Raw genomic sequence first — 17,929 nt, 5'->3', positions numbered from 1 at the left:
AAAGAAATTCCACGAACAGTGCAAAGCATGCGATTCGTTCATTTTGATCGCGAAAAGAAACCCTAATTGGGCTTAATAAAAGTTTCAACATCATCAAAAAATATTCAATTCCAACACATATTACACATTTTAATTTAATAAATCATTAAAAAGCATAGAAAACCAGATTGTAGAAAATATAAATAAAATGAGTAGCTACTTGCCTTGCTTATATATTAAGTAGGAAAAACAAGTTGACTCACACATTTATTAAACTCATTTTTAATAACAGTAAAAATCAAGCAGTTAATAACATTTTTACCATGGAACTCCCGCTTTTTAAATCATTTATCCTAATCACAAGCATCCCTGAGTCAAATCCCATGATAAATCCATTAGTTCTGGGCTTGGCATAGACCATTTAAGCATTTGATATATAATTACGCCATCATTATTAAGTCTCTTCGGGGTCTTGGACGGAAATCCCCCAGTGACTCGAACCATTAACAATACCACGGAGCTGTCACCTACAGGGCACCGGGAAGATCAACCCTTAAGCCAAGTGCGCAGTTTCCCTCGAATGAGAAGTATAAATTTCCTCAAGAAAACGATTCAGTGAAGAGTAAAATCGCCATAGAGTAAAGCTCTCAAGGACCTAATGAATTCAAATGAGCCACGAAAGTTCATGGCCCCAAGGCTTTCACTCACTGCAATTGAGGATTTCGTGCCGTATTAATTAGGAGAACCACTTACATCGTTTCTGATGGTTCGCAGTTAAAACAAGGCAGCGCTAAAATCATAACAGCTGTGACGTAACAAATGGCAACAACGGGGGGTTAGAGACAGCCAGAAATCAACCACTTGAAATTCTTTTTTATGCCAGCCAGAATTGAGACATAAAACATTCTCGTGCGGGTTCCGGCGACCCCGTCAACCCCTAATGAAGCCATCAACTCACGTAACTCGCCACAGTTGCCACCGAAAGTTGCGTTCCTTGCTGCCTGCCAGTGTGTTTTTGACCATGTAAGGATAACGAGAAGGGGCTTTTGAAGTTGCCTAAGCATTTTGGCAAATATTTGCCAGGAGAACCAATCCACTCGGGGTGGTTCTCAAGGCACAAATTGGAAACTTTAAAAGGGCTGCCAAAAGACGCAGAAAAATTATAAAACTCCATGCGGGTCAACCCTGATTTGTAAAGGAGAAAAGCAACAGCTATCCCTAAAAAATAAAAGACCAATGCACTTTGTGGGTAAGGACCACAACAAATAATGTTAACGAGCCGCGGTTCGAGCGATTACAATCAGTGACAGAAGGCAAACCCAACCCCGAATACGATCTAATCTCCCAAAAAACGCAGAGAGATTTGCAAAGTCCAGTTCTCTGACCCGTTGGCGGATTTTTTGTAGGTACACCACCATATGGGCATAAGCAATCAACGAAAATACTTAACACTTGGGCATATGTTGGATAAAGTGCATTGAGGCAAGGGTTCTCTAATAAATCGCTGAGGAGGGAAAACCGAAGCTATTAACAGCTAATTGAGTACATTTATAGCCAGCCAAAAGCCACTATAAACTGAACGATTGTGAGTGACAATAGGGGATTTGGTGGCTGGCCATTAATGGGCCTCTAAAAGTTTACATTATACACTAAACCCGTTTGAAGACAAGAAATACAAGAGCCATCAAAACCTAAACTTTCCATTTTTAAACTCAAAGCCACATGCATCTCACGTTTTGACCAGTCTTATTCAAAATCGAATTTCGAACATTACGTTCGAGTGACGTAGTTTGGCGGCAAGTTTTCAACTGGCTCGTTGGTCTAGGGGTATGATTTCCGCTTAGGGTGCGGGAGGTCCCGGGTTCAAATCCCGGACGAGCCCAAGTTCAGTAAATTTTTTGCTTATTTCAACATTTTTTATACTTCAGGATTTCGAATATATAAGTTTTGATTCATAAGCTAAATTATCCATAAACTTTCTGTACGTAAAAATATTTTATTTTATGATTTTTTTTTTTTGAAAATATTAATCTAAAAACAAAACCTCAGTTTTAAACTATATATCGCTATATAAATAAGTTCTGACAACCTCTATAAATTAGTTTGTTTCTTATATATTTTTTCATGTCAGCATTTCTGCTGATTTTTAGTTTTTTTTTTATAGATAAAATTATAATTACAAACTCATTGTGTAGGCTTTATATTTTTCGAACTTGATAAAAAAAAGCTCGGACTGTATATGTTACCCGGCTCGTTGGTCTAGGGGTATGATTTCCGCTTAGGGTGCGGGAGGTCCCGGGTTCAAATCCCGGACGAGCCCAAGTAATGTAATTTTTTTTATTGGACTAAAAAATAATATTACAAATGATTAGGTTGTTTCACTATGTGCAATGTTCTCAAAAAACCTTTTCGTTTTTAATGCCTATTTTATGTTGATGTTAACATCCATTTGTTTTAAAGAACTTAAACAGTCAACAAAGGTTTAACGATATTTGATCGTTGTAACAATAACAATTAACCGGTGCCAAACTCAAATCGACCAAAGGTAAGCCAAGCCGGCTCAATTACAATTTCACCCCGAGGGGAGAAAAATATTCAGTAGACGGATTGTCAGACAGGAGTCACAGACACCAGAACTGCGTTGGGGCAACTCCCAATTGAAAACCGAAGAACCGAGACTAAAGGGTGCATGGTACACTAAAAATGTACATATAACTTCGCAGAAAATCATAACAATGAAAAACCTTTAGGATATTATACAAAAATTTACAATTTCTGAAGATCTGAAGTTAAAAATTAATTAACTTATAGCAAAAACACATTTTATTAAAACCAAAAACAAACATAAAATACAATCCATTAAATGTGTATCAGATATGTGACCTCAAAAACTCGTTTAAAAACAACAATAAATATAAGATCCATCAAAAGCCACATGCACCTCACGTTTTGACCAGTCTTTTATTTAAATTCGAATTTCGAACTTTACATTGATAAGACCTAGTTTGGCGGCTGTTTTTCAACTGGCTCGTTGGTCTAGGGGGTATGATTTCCGCTTAGGGTGCGGGAGGTCCCGGGTTCAAATCCCGGACGAGCCCAGGAAAAAATCTTTTTTGAAATAAAATTTGGGATTTGATTTGATATTGAAATTGAAATTAATAACTATGGTATATTTATATGTTTTTTCGCTGTGTATTGGCAGTGTAGACCCGGCGAATGAATTTTATGCATTGAAAATTAACACAACAAACTTTTCGGCTTGGCTGACCAAGCAGACACCGGCAGACCAAGAGCTCATGGCTGTCATTACCCGAAATCCATTTGCCGCCCCCCTGGGCTCGAGGGGACTTGGCTGGCAGATCTCTTTCGCATTGTAATAATACGGCACTCAGCCCGAACCCTTCCCCAACTCCTGCCCATGTATCCGATTGCAGTCCATAACAGCTGGAAGCACGTAAATCTCATTGTTTCGATGCGTTTTGCATGCGTTTGAAGTGTCTGGTTGTCGATTCCGATTTCGATTTCAATGCCGGCGTCTGTTCCAAGCCTCCGTCTGCGCCACCGCCCCTTCAGCCACCGGCTTCTCACACCCCAAAAAGGCTGCATTTGATAGCCTGCCTTCGCGTGAGGAGATACTTTTCGTAATGTATATTATGGTACCCATTGGAAAAGAAAAGTCGAGAAATCTAGACTTGTCAGTAATTAAAATAATTATTAAAATTTACGTATAATCTAACTTCTTTTGTAACAAAAAAAAAACCCAGAAGATATAACCACATATTTAAAATTACATATTTGGTAATCACCTAAATCTGTAAGGAAAAATTATGTGTCATAATTAAGGATCTTGTGTTTCAATTTGCTTGTCTTGTTATATATTTTTAATCGGTATTTTTGTAGTCGTTAAATAGACTTTAGTCTTTCTTATATGAATTTTTCACTGACAAATACATCACATTGACTGGCGGGGGGTTAAAGCCTGTGGTTTCAGCACCCGGCGACAAAGAGGAACAACTCGCTTCGCTCCTCAGCCGCAGATCCCGAGGGCTCTGCAATTGACTTGAACTCGTGGCGCATCAATCGGCTGTGTGTGTATATTGGATAAGTACACTCAAAAAAAATATATTCAAAGTTATATTGTAAACAAAATTTTTTATTTAGTTTTAAATAGCTCAACATATTCAAATCAGATGCGGACTTCTTATAAAGTTATCCTTCGGATTTAAAATAAATTTATAAATTTATTATATGAAAATTGTATATTAGTTTCGAAATATTTTACACTTACTCTACATTGTTGGAATCAGACAAAAATAAAACAATATTAGGATATATTAAAATTTTTCAACTCTTTCTTAATTGAAGCCCCTTGATTTTGTCAGTGTATGGAACTGTTGTGTGATGATTTTGTTGTTGCTGGGCTGCGGTTTTGGTGATTTTTATGATGAGGCCCCCGGGCAACAGGGGACAAGGCTCGATTTGGTTTTGATTGCCCTGCCGGAAACGGTGCTCAGGTTACGATTTAGCTGCGATTTAGCCGAGCGTGAAATGGCAACTGCAGCACTTAACCACATAGCAACCGGCATCAGTGACACCAGCACAAACACCAGATGCCGCCTAGCTTTTATCACCTTTTTTGCTCGAATGTGTGCGAGTGCGGCGCTCTCCCGGGTACTTGAATATTTTTGTTTCTAATGTCAATGCTTATCTAATTGCTGTTCTATAAATAGTCCGCAGCCCAACGGGGAAGTTCGTCTCCCGGAAAATCCCGGCAGCGTGGCCGAGCGGTCTAAGGCGCTGGTTTTAGGCACCAGTCCGAAAGGGCGTGGGTTCGAATCCCACCGCTGTCACAACTTTTTTTGCAATAAACATTGAAATCATCTTAAACATATTTTGGTTTTAATTGTTAACAATTTGTCAAAACAAATAGTTGACTTTTCTAGCAAAAAAAAAATGTGAGTGACCTCTTTTTATAACAATTTGAATTGCACCATAACAAATTTCGTATTTTATTTCTTTTCCATCATAGACAATAAAAAATATAATAATTTCATAAATTCCATAATAATGTCGTAAAGAGTTTTCAGTTTTCATGCTGCTATTTAATTACAATGTCACTTATGACCATTTCCCTATTTTAATATGACTTTCCCCTAATATCTTTAAATCTTAAGTTGGTTTTTTCGCCTGATTTAATTCAGCTGTCGCTGGATATCAACACTAAACCTTAAATCTGATTCCGCACCTCATAAAACCCCCCTTCTCTTTCCCAGCATGTCTGTTGCTAATTAGGTTTACGTTTTATATATTTCTTTATGGTTTTTCCAACACATGTTTGCGTCTCCTTCCTCGTTTTTCATGCCCTTAATTTCCCCTACCCACCGCTGACTGCACTTCAATGCACTTGTCAAAGTTCTGAGCCGTCGATGAATTCTCCCGGCCACAGACAACATCGAACAATGGGGGAGACCGACCCGTAAGCCACGCGTGCCACAATAGGCAGACACCACTGTGCCCCACCGCACCGCGATTGCCCCTCATTCTCTTTGATGGCCAACTGAAAACTCGATTTAAATCCAGTGCATATGCAAAGTGTCACGTAATTTCAATTACACAGCCTCAAAGACAAGGACAGTTGCTCGGTGAAAAATAAAAATTTTACACATAAAAAAATAAAAACAGTGGTAATGTTGATTTAATTTAAATATATTAAAAGAAATAACTTTGATATATGTGCTCAAAGTTAAACAACTTTTCTGAAAGTTGTATAAGACAAGGTATTATTATTGGAAATTAAATTATTACTTTAAAAAATCTTTAAAATTAAATGTTGATGGTAGTTTTTAAAACATTTTAACTTAATTTTAGTTTTATATAAATATTTTTCAAAGTATTTCATCGAGCACAGGGTAGAAAAAATGATTTTCTTCCTCTACCTCTGAGCTAACAAGTTTTATAAACTAAGCCAAGCGACAACGGTGCGTGCCACGCCCCCTGCTACCACAGCGCCGCCTGAAAGTCCGGGAAAGTGGGCGCTCGAGCGCGTGTTGCATGTCAATCGCGGAATGCACTTGTTTGGGGGCAGGGAAACAGGAGGCAGATATGGCCAGATATACGTATAGAGGGAAGTGACAAAGCCAACGTCTGACAATGGCCGTGCGGCTTAGTGACCCATAATGCGTTTGCCAAGAGACCAATTGAGTTAGCCCACTTCCTAGGCTTCGTTGCCTGTTACCCAGTTTTCTCCTTTTTTTCCCAGCCGAGTGTTTCGGTTCCTCACTTTTCCCCCTTAACCTTGTAATCTGCATCTTCGACGTCGCCTACGCATTCTATCGTTCTCGAGCTCGACTTTTCCTGTTCCACTTATTGGCCTTGGATGTTCAGTACACTTTCAAGAGGAGTTCTTACTTTAAGAAATAGGTTCTCTTTTTAAAGTATTTACTTATATATTGGATTGTCTTATATTGTATAATATTAATATAATATATGAGGTTTCTTTAAAACATGAATTTAGGTTTACCTGAAATACTATTTTTCCACATAATTTGTTGTTTATTTGGAAGAGTATTTTAAGAAACCTTTCCTAAAAATGCACTTACCTTCTGGAGTTTTTGTTTACCACCTGCACTTGTCTTCTTTTTCCCCATATTTTTCCTAGCGTAAATAATTGGTTGGCGTTACAAATCCGCTTTAAATGTGACCCGTGTTGCTGCTGTAGCTTGGTTAACTGAGCAGGGAAATTGATTTTGTCTCGTTTGAGCTGTTGTTGCTGTTAAGTCGCTTGACATATGGACTTTCATTGACGGCTACCACAGTACAGCAACGGCCATAACCGACATGACCGCCGGCAGTAACAACAAGCGACCGCAAGCCTTTTGTTCCGCTTCCATCGCTCGCCGGACATCGTCGCACGTGTCCGGACTCATCTGAAAACCGAAAAGGGCCAAAACACCTGCCTCGCACCTCGATTCGAGGGCCAAAAGATATCGGGGAAAGGGGCGGTGGTTCCTGTTGCATTTCGGGGTATTTAGCGGTTTTCACTGCATCATTAATTTTGTTGCGCTGCTGCTGATGATGCTGTTGCATTAGCTTATGTTGTCAGTGAAGTTGATTTGATATTAGGTACTTAAAGGTATATATCAAGTACAATTTTAGAAGTCCAAGTATAACAGTTTTTAGATATTCTAAACTTACGTACTTACTTAAAGGGTTTCTAGAGCTTTTCTATAATTCAAAGTAAAACGTTTTAAGGACGGGCTTATATTTGTATATAATAAAATATATTATTGTGAATTGTTCACATGAAATTGTTTTGGTATAATGGCATATTTACTTTTATCAATTAAGAACGAAAATAGTACCTTATCATCACTATTTTTGCTGATTTAGCTGAGTGGACTAAAACTTCACTCAACTGAATTGTAGCTACTGCGGTTTGGGTTGATGAACTTTCGACAAGGTTAAGTAAAAAGGGAGTCAGGGCAATAGTAACAGTGGCTAGGATTATTTAAAGCTTTGTGGTTAAAAGAGTCCTTTACACAAAAGAAAGAGAATTAAGAGATGAACACCATTTTTTATTTATAAAATTTAAATCTGAATAAGTTTAGAAGGTAACATTTAAAATGTTTAAAATAATTGCCATTCAATAAAACACACATTTCTATCATAAATGATTTTATGGAAAAATGCATCCTTTTTAGTTTATTTGTATATTTCTGCCGCATCTTAAGATCCAACTATTCTCCACTTAATAATCCAATTATACTCATCTGTCTTATCTGAACGATTCGCCTAAGCCCTTCGCTATTTTCCCATCCCAGTGACCGGCGAATCGCTGACAATTTCATCAATTTGCCAGACACGACTCAGCCATTCCATTCGATCGGGGAATGAATCAAAGCCAGCCCGCAATCTCGCCTCCAATTCCAATTTTTGCCTTATCACCCGGCACAAAAGGCGGTTCTCTAATTAGCTGCTGACTGGCTGACTCCCAGACGCCCCCCGAATGGTCAGCCCCGAATCCCCCAATCCTCTAAAGACTTTATATAGAAGGCGGCGATGGGAAAGGCATGCAATTGGCATGACATTGCCGTGTTCAAGCTGGGACAAAGCCCGAAAAACCGAAATGAAAGCCAAGGAATGGGAGTTCGGGAAGCAGATGTAAGGTGTGTTGCAGATGGAATAGTTCAGCCGTGGCGTTGGGGTCTGAGTCGCCACCGGTGTGGCATGTGGATGCGATGTTGATGCCGGCACGTAATGAGCGCATTACGCACTTCGAGGCGGTCGAGGGGACCAAGACAGGAGCTGCCTGATAACGAGGCAGCCCTTGCAACCTGCGGTGCTTACAACATTTACAGAGAAAAAAGTACTTACATCAATTTAAGAAAACTTAAGAAAAAGTTTTAAAAAATACAGGAGTTAATGTTTATGAAATGGTTTAAACTCTAAAGTTTATATAAATTAACTTAATGTGGAATTGTTACATGCGCTATTGAATGCTTGTACAGTTAAATGCCTTTTTATATTTTCTATGTGAATCTATTATTTATTATTTCTCTTTTCAATGTAAAGTTTAAATTTCTCAGATGTGAGCTAGATAACAAAGAAAAAACGATTAAGATCTAGAAATTAAATACCTAATTGTAGAGCTATTTCATTTAGAGATAAAATTCGTATTCAGACACAACAAATCAATAAGCTTGTCATAAAAACTTACCAGCTTTACTTAATTTACCAGCTAGCAGTCAAATATTAAACCAATTACAGCATAAAATGGATCGTATTGCCCAGTGCAGTGCTCCGCGGGTCCGAGAGCCTTGTTATCCTTGCCACATTATCGCCTTAGCCGAATACCTGGCGCATCTTGAGTGTGCAACATTGTTACAATCAAGTCCAAGTCCCTGTCTATTACCGTCTCTCCTCCTCCTCTGTTTTTTTGCCTTGTTGCAGCGTCTGTCTGGCGGTTGTTGTTGTTGTGCACGCTCCGCTTTTCAGCCTGCGGTGAGGCTAAGGACAATGCCCCTCCCTCCCCATCCACCGCCTCCACGTTCTGCGGTGGGCGGCGGGGGGCGTGTCACTGCAACTGCTGCTGCCGCCCTCGTTCCACTTACGCGTGTGTGTGCTCAAGTAGCGAAAGGCCCCCGGCAAGAAAATCAAGCGGTGCAACATTTGTTTTTCCCATTTTGCGATAGTACTCTCGGTTACCCTCATAATTCTTTAAGACTATGTGGGTTCTATATTTATTATGGGTAGAAATTAATTATTTTTATCAATTTTAAAAGGTTTTCACCAGAAAGTTCTTAAATTTAAATCTAAACGTTTTTAGGATCATTCAATGTTCTTCAATTCCTTTGAAGTATGAATTATTGCTATCCAATCTTTTCAGCTTATATTATATATAAAATGTTAATTAGTTTTAAACTATCATCCTATATTATAAAATAAAATTCGATAATGTCGATAATGTTAAAAAACACTTTGTGTCTATATAATACATATAGTATTGTTGCACAATGAAGGGTACTCTAAGGTTTGTTGGACCCCTTGTGTTTGTTCTCTTGTTTCTTTTGGATCCCCAGCGGATAGCCAAGACCCCTTTGCTGCTTCTAGCCGGCTAGTTTGGCGCTTTGCCAGGCCGAAAGGAAAGAGGTCTGAGCGGGTCTTTCCGCAGAATCGGCGGAGGAGGAGGCCAATGTGTTGCACCAGTTTTAAGGCCACGACGCACAGCTGAGCTGAGAGCAGCATTTTGCAACATGTTTCGGTGCGCCGAATGCATTGCCATGCCCCAAGCCGCCATTCCCCACCTACGTTCCCCTTCACCGATCTGGTTTTCGGTTTTGCGGTCTCTCGAAATCTCAAAATCCGTCGTTTGGCGCTTGATTCTTGCAGGTGTGCTTCACACGACTTGTCAGTGTCAGCGCCAATTTTTTGTTCATATGCTCCGCGCTCTATTTCTTTGAGTCTTGTGGCCCAGACAAAGAGCTGCAAACAATTTTTCTGTGTTTGTGGAAATATTTTTGGGTTAAATATTGATAGAGCTCACAGGAATTTCCATGGCCTCAAAATGGAAAGCAAACAAGAAATTGCAGTGCAACTGAAGCTTTAGATAAATAAATATTTCTAATAGCAATCTTCTTCAACGAGAAATATTTCAAAGATAGCTTTACTTTTAATGCAAGCAAAATAAAATAAAAAACTGTGAAAAGAATCAGTTACAAATTTTGTTATATTTATAAACCTAAACAAACTCTTGTTAAATTTTACTTACTTTAATTTTAAATTTTTTTTTCTGATCAAATGTTTCGTAGCGATTCTTTATTCTTTTCCCTGGATGGTCAGGCCAAGGGCCTTGACCTCTTGACCCCCTCCTCCTTCTCCATTTGCATTTCCTTCCCCTCCTCATTTTCAGGTCACCGACCCTCAAAGAACAAGTGTCGTTGCACACATGACACGAGATCGTTTGCCCTTCCCTCATTTTGATCTGCATGGGTATGAAAACTCAGTCATCCAATTAACTAAACTGCGCCTAATTAAATACTTAATCGAGCTTGAAACGGCGGCTAAGAAAGCACTACACTTATTAAATTGAAGGCAGCTGCCTTAATTAGCTGGACTCTCACAGTCAAAAGCCGAAAGTTTCTTGCTCATAAATTTATGTAATTTGACAAAACAAAATCGAGGGAAAAAATTGCACATAATTTCTAATGTGAGATAAAAATCGCAAAATCAAAGGCAGCGGAGCGCTTCCTTCAGGCCGGAGTCTATTAATTTGAAATGGCCTGAGATAAATTACTAAATGACTGTCGCTTACGTGTGATCCATCCATCAATGCCATCATTAAGCCAAACATTTGACAGAGCGGCAATGGAACGGCCACAGGATGGGAGCCACTGGGTCTATCCCACCACCCCTCTCTCCCTCCTCCCTCCGTATATCTCTGGCTATATCTTGTCCCTTTTGCAATCCCCAGTTCGAACTGAAAAGTTCCCAATCTCAATCCCAGCCCCGGACAACAGCTCACTTCTGGTTTGGCTCAGGAGAACACCGGAGACCCCACAGTCTGTCTTTCAGCGAATGTCGGTCTCCCAGATTCGAAGGCGACGTCTTCGTCTATGCCGCTGTCATTCGGAGCTTCCTCTGGAGTCTCTTTGGGTCCGGACCTCTTGGGGTTCGCTTTTTGCTGCGACTGCTACCCTGGAATGAAGGGTCTATTCATACCAATCAATTGCCTGAAATTTAAAAAAATATAAGAATATATTATTAAACCTCTTTTTAATAACAGAAAATTAGTTTACCTCATTAAAGTATCAATCGGATAAATAAATCTGACAATCGCTTGTTAATCTAACTAAAAATCAGATAAATAATCATTTATTAGTTATGCAATGTAAGTTTTTACAAAATAAAAGTAAGCTTTAAAATATTATATATATATTTATAAATTTTGTATCTTTTTAATTTGTAGGCTTACTCTTGAGTAAATTTTTTTTTAATTTCAGAGGTGCTTGATAAGTCGACTCTTTATCCCCGCAAAAAATATGGCCCAGGGTGCTGTCAATAGGTTTCCCTCGGCAAAAGCCAACCGCCGGCACTCAGGCGTGTCCAGGTATTTGTTGTTGATTATGTTGATAAGTGGCCGCCACATATTTCCCAACTGCACTTGTAATAATTTGTTTGCCATTCCGCCGGCCTGCCTCGCTGTAATCAATGCCGCCGAAGTGGGCGGGGGAGGTAGGTGAAAAGCCGGGAAAATCAGGGGACAGACACGAGAAGTGGCATTCCTTCAGACGAAAATGAGCCTCTGTGGGAGCTGCTTTTTGTTTTTATTTTTTTTTTTTTCCGTCATCCCGACTTCCAGGAATCTCCTTCTTCTCCCGACGTGGAGTTTATCTTTTTGATTTCGTTTCGTTACTTCTGGTATTTTAATGAGTTTCAGCTTTAAGATAAAATAGCAAAACAAAAAAAAGGAACACGTAAAAAGGTCTCTTCACTCGTCTCATCAAAAGTTTATGAAATGGTTGCTATTAGCAGCATTTCCCATCCGAGCTTTGATGTGAACCCGGTTGAACGCACGTGTGCCTCGAGATTGCCAATATCCGTCGATATTTCCAGTTCTCGATGTCGGCAAAGACAATGGCAAAATATGCAGATATGTTAATGAAGCATATTCCGAGTGAAACTATAAACCTAAGGCAAACCCAAAGAGCTAAGCATGCTTGGTTGGCTCCCTCATAAATTAAATTATGGTGCATTGGAACAAGAAAAGTGAGTGCTAGTTGTGTAAAACTGGCATAAAGAGGGTGTTCCCTCAACCTGCCTGAGAATTGATAAGGAACAAAAAGGATGTGCTTTTCCGGGAAAATGGGTAATCCCAAGGGTGAGTATTTGGAAAACAAGAGCATCGTTCTTCCATTTCTTTACCTATGAAATATTTATGGGAACAGAGTGATGAGTAAAAGGGGATTTTCTCTGATAATCTATTTTTACTTATCAATTTTCTCTTGCAGCGTATTATTCACTCATTTTAGGAGCTTGAATTAAAAAATATGAACATAAAAATATAAAAATCCCTCTATGGTGTTAGTAATTCAAAATCAATAAGTTTATTTTTCGATGTCGTTGTCGTAGTGATTTTTTTTGTCAGCTTAAAATCACAACATTTTATTAGACTTAATGTAGCCCCAAAAAATGCCCCTTCTAAGCGGCCTGCTTCTTTGAAATTTGCAATTTCCATCGAACCGCATTAAAATTCGCTATGCCCTCCCATCGGGCGACTGACCCACCCAGAAAATAGGAGTCAACTTGCCGTCCAACTTTCGCCGGGCCTAGATTAAGCGACATTCAACATTCACCCAGGGAAAGGGCGGCTTTGATTGCAATTATTTCGTGTGCTCTTGGTCTTTCACTTTCCCAAAAACAAAAACCAAAAAAAAAAAAAAGCCCAAAAGCATAAAAAAGAACTTCGCATAATTTAGTCGCTTTGCCATTTAAATGGAGCACAAGTGTAACTAATCTCCAAGCGACATCCACTTGGTCGTTTTTCGGTGCCTTTCACAAACGAAAAACCGAAAAAGAAACCTGAATGGAGTACGTGGCCAAAAAGACTCTAGCCAGCCAGCCAGCCAGCCAGCCGACGTTTTTTAGCCTCCTTTTTCTAGGTTAGCCACATGGATTGGCAGAACTGAGGGGGAATGGCACCTGCGGCGAACAACCAGGCCAACAGAAATATGCCAAAAGCGTTGACATTTCGTGCGGTTCCATTGCAATTAGAAGCAGTTGAAGCAAACCCACTGAACATCGATCCAAGCTGAAGCTGAGACTGCACAGGAAAATATGTTTTATATACTCTTAATATTTTATCAAACAATAATACCTTTTTTTTCAACAAATACAATTTTACTTAAAATGTGCTTGTGCTTTGGATTTGCTTAGATAATAATCTCCAAACTTTAAGCTGGAAGAATAATCCACTTTCTCTGAGTGGCAACAGTTTCTGGGGCATTCCTTTGTAATTGATTTGCCATGTAGGTGGGTAAATAAAAGCTGCCCAAAATTGAATTAAATATTGGTTCAGCCTCTGACCAAAGGCTGTCCGAACAGAAGTGAAGCTGCCGGGCAGGGCAACATTTAAATTTCTTATAAACAAATCTTTTCCATTATCTGGCCAGCTAGCAAGGTAAGAGCACGTGCAAACACGTGCCTTCTGTAGGTCACCGGAGGTCGGGTTGGCCAATCCATAAAGTCTTCTTTGCGGAGAGGGAGGAGCTCACCGGAGAGTGCATGGCAAACTATTTAAAACTTTGACCCAAATATAATAAAACAGAAACTTGCCCAGAGAAAGAACCCTAAATACCTCAGCGAAATACCCTACTCCAAAAAAGTTTAGTAACATGCAAATATGAATAAACTTGCAACATAATTCTGTTTATAAGAATAAAGAATTTAAGCCTTAATGTAAGAAATAAAAACTAAATTTGTTGAACAAAATTCAAAAAGTTCTTTGTTATTTTCTATGCAATAAATAGAAATGTAAAGTAAAAATGTGGTAAAAAATAGAACATAAACAATTATAGAGGAATTAATACTTCGCGAATTGTTTTATTGATAAATATTATCATGTAAATTTAAAATAAATTTTTACACATAAGATCGTTTTCCTGTAAAGCCAACTAAGTGCAAACAATGTTAGTTCCCTTTTAAAGGAATTTGCGGGGCTTTTACTTCTCAGGCAGACTAAATTGTAAATTAGTGCAAGGCTTCTTTTCACCTTCCTTCCTCTAAAAGGTTCCCACAATCTGTTAACAGCTTCCCGCATCCTAACTTTTGCTGCTCCCAAACCTTTAAAAACTCCCAACCAAAGTAGAGTTGAAAAAAGTTATGATTTAGAAATTTAAGTTTGCATAGCAGCATCAGCAGCAGTTTTTTATTTCTAATAGTTTCATATGGGAAAGTTTTCGCTACGTGGAGTAGGGCGACCTGGTAGTTTGAAGCTGCGTAAAGCTGCCGTAAAAAAGAAGTCTGCTAATGACAAAAGTAAAAAGATTGTCAGGTTGTTCCGACTAATCCATATGGAATGCACTCGACGCAGCACAGGATCGCATAAAAGTTGTGTTCAAGTCGAGAACCAAGAAGTTTTCGGGCAGCAGGTGCTGCAGCTTTTCCATTACAACAATGCTGACATTGTTCCCAAATTTAAGGTACTAATTTAAAATGATTACCATAAGAATGCATGTTTGTACTCTTATTCAAAGATGATCACAAATAGCTATTAAAGAAACTCTTACTGTGTGTTGTTATCTTGTTGCATGATCTATTTTAGTAACTTCAAGAATATGCCATTCAATTACTTATGCTTTAAAGCATAATTCATTAATTTATCTGGTTACAAATTATATAAATAGCCAAGTGTCAACTAAATATTTACATTTACTCTAAATTACTGTCGCTATTTACTTACTGAAGTGTTTGCTCCTGCTTATTGAAAAATCCCATTAAATTACCCATTTTGGTCAAGCGCTTTTCGTAATAGCAACGAAAGCCACTCGACGCTAAAACAATTGTGAATGCATTTGGACTCCATTTCAATGCCAAAATTAATATGGTTCCATAAACTACATGGAGGGTGAACTTCGCAGTATATTTTGAAGCACAATTATGCACTGGTAGAAAGAGGATTCAAGAATATAACAATAATAATATATTTTTTAATTTTTTAAAACTTTACTAAATTCCTTCTAAGGAAAGAATTATCAAGAAAGTCTCATTTTATTTTGGAAAACCTTAACAATATAAAAAATACAAAATGTATTTATTGTTCTTGTTTCGTTTACAACAAATTTACACTTCTATTTTTTTATTAATTTATTTGGTGGACCGTTTTCACTTAAGTTTTAAAACTAGTATATTTATTTTTCTGAGTGTAAAAGGCGAAAGAAAGAGCAGGATCCATGCAGCAACCACAGGAGAATATTCCCCAGGTGAAAGTATGTGAAAGCATGCCATAAATCGCTAGCCTTGTTGTGGGTGTAAGTGTGTATGTGTGTCTTGGGCAGTGTGATAGTGTTGAGGGGGCGTGGTGTCGAGGGGCGGTGGTACTGTTTCTGGCTTCGGGCGATTAGAATTGATGTGGGTTACTAAGCAAACATGAAAGGCTATTACGTTAAGCGTTGCGTTACGTTGTGTTATGTTATGTTACGTTATTTCTCTGCTTCTGCAGATATCTTTCTAGCTTTGTAAGGGTTAATTAAATTTTTTGTAGATGACACACCACCAGAAGCTAAGCTTGATTTTGGTTTAGATCAGATTATTGATGGTTAAGTGCGTTTGTTAATTAATTTTGGGCATTATAGGATATATTTCGTTATAGATGAGCTAAGAACAAGTAAGCTTTTCTTTTATATATTATTTACTTGTTATATGAACTCATGGATACGATACTAAAAAGTCAAGTTATAATTATAGTCAAACACATATTAAATATGTTGTTAGTTTAAAATGCTCTTCTTCTTTTAAAATCCCAAAAGCATCTGCAAAAACAGCTGAGTTTTTCATCAAAATATAAATATATCAATGACTCAGACCCACATTTCTGATTTGTGTGATCCGATTGACCGAAATCCCTTAACCCAGCTTTTAGCACACGAACCGTCCCAAAAAAAAAAAAATATTAATTACACATTATTAATTTGCCAGCTTTGTGGACGCGGAGAGATGAACACGCAGGATATGAAAAATGATTTGTTTCCTCCTGTTCTGGCAAAGTGGTTCAGATATTATTTAAATGAATTGTTTTTAGCCACCAACGATGATGTAAAAACAAGAACAACAACAACAACAACAGCTACCGTTGATAAAAACACTTTTTTTTGCTGCACAGGGAAAAAAGTTCTCTTTCTGCGTGGGCGCACAAAATTCGATGGGTTACACCATCAGAGATTCGGGGAAAACTCCTCCTTTCTGATCTGACCGGAGGCCTATCTCGATTATTGTTTAATACGCTGTCATTAATCAATTTGTTTGCCATTGTTTGGGCCTGTTTGTGTGCATATTTTTTTGCTGCTGCTGTTGTTGTTGTTGTTGTTTGGCCAAATTAATTATGGCCCCAAACTCGGTTCTGGACTGATAAGCAACGGCAACAAGAACAAGGCACAAAACCAGTGCAGAATAGTGACAAATTTTTTCGCCAGCATAATAAATGACTTTGTTTTTTGGCCTGTCCATTCGGAATAATTGATTATGCCATGCAGAAAACTAGGTGAAAGAGGTGAAAGGTGTTTGGGAAATATAACTCGGGCGGGGCTTTAATAAAGTCGGGATTCACTCTTCAAGGTCATGATTTTTTTAAGTTTAGTGGTAAGTTGAGTAATAGTAAAATAAAATATTTTAAGAAAAAGTTTCTGTATAACCGATTACATACATTTTTACTTTAAACTTAAAATGCAACCCTTAAATTATATTTTCCAATCAATTTTCTCAGCACAATGCCTGCAATACACAAATAAAGAATTGTTGCAAGTATTATAATGATTTTCAGCATTTATGACCTATGCACTTCATCAGTTTAAAGAACGAGTGGATGCATTTGCTTTCATATTTGAAATGCAAATATTTACATCAATTAAAACGATTTATTTGCGGAATGAATAGACGAATCCCGACAGACACAAATAATCGCACATGTGAATGGAAACTAACTCAATTAAATTCGCTCGCATTGAAGTGCATCAATTACCCGAAGAGTCCTTGAACGAGCTTTGAGCTTTGCCAGATCCATTTTGATTTTTTGCCAAGCTTCTTTGATTTCATTTACCTCAAATGCACTTGATAAATGCAAATCAGTAGCGAGCAGAGCTGAAAAACCATAGAAATACTTGTGCATTCCCAAAATAGATACACACACACACACACAAATAGAAGTAGTGAAGTATCTTTGAGGTTGCCGTGTTCGGGCCAAGATTTCTTTTGGCCATTTACAAATTGCTCAATGTCTGGCTGTAATAAATTATTTATGTTATTGCGGCGTTGTCAATAAAGACATAAGTGCGCACAATCAAAAGCGAGCTCAAAAGCGGATTGACACCGAGCGGGGGATCAAATCGCTGGGGGAATTCGGTCGAGCAATTACTATATGCTATATGGTAGACCAGCTGCAACAACAACAATGGGGCTATAAAAGCGCAACCCAAGTGCAGGCCATAAAAATGGAAATAAAAAAACAAGAGACGAGAAAAAACCCCATTTGACACCGAAATCAAATTAACATACAAAACTTACATTCCACATTACAAGCAGCCAAACAGACGAAGCTTTTTGTAAGCGAACAACAAACAATTGGGTAGGGAAAAATCCAAAAAAATCACAGTTGGATGTCGGAGACCTGTCATATAACACTTGTTTGCCTCACTTGCGGGGCATTTTCTTGCCTGCACACCGAACACACCACAGAAATGGT

General features: G+C 38.3%; 4 non-coding genes across 4 annotated transcripts; all 4 read left to right on the top strand.

Annotated features, from left to right (window-relative positions):
* Positions 1-1,789: 1,789 nt before the first annotated feature.
* Trnap-agg lies at positions 1,790-1,861 on the top strand. The gene has a single exon. It is a non-coding gene; the product is annotated as a tRNA-Pro (tRNA).
* A 366-nt stretch (positions 1,862-2,227) lies between these two features.
* On the top strand, positions 2,228-2,299 carry Trnap-agg. Its single transcript has one exon. It is a non-coding gene; the product is annotated as a tRNA-Pro (tRNA).
* Positions 2,300-3,004: 705 nt separating this feature from the next.
* On the top strand, positions 3,005-3,077 carry Trnap-agg. Its single transcript has one exon. It is a non-coding gene; the product is annotated as a tRNA-Pro (tRNA).
* A 1,672-nt stretch (positions 3,078-4,749) lies between these two features.
* Trnal-uag lies at positions 4,750-4,829 on the top strand. Its single transcript has one exon. It is a non-coding gene; the product is annotated as a tRNA-Leu (tRNA).
* Positions 4,830-17,929: the final 13,100 nt, after the last annotated feature.

This window comes from Drosophila ficusphila, unplaced genomic scaffold (assembly GCF_018152265.1).
Source record: "Drosophila ficusphila isolate 14025-0441.05 unplaced genomic scaffold, ASM1815226v1 contig_286, whole genome shotgun sequence".
NCBI lineage: Eukaryota > Metazoa > Arthropoda > Insecta > Diptera > Drosophilidae > Drosophila > Drosophila ficusphila.
The sequence above is the reverse complement of the archived record's forward strand: the minus strand, read 5'-3'. Positions and strand labels throughout refer to the sequence as shown.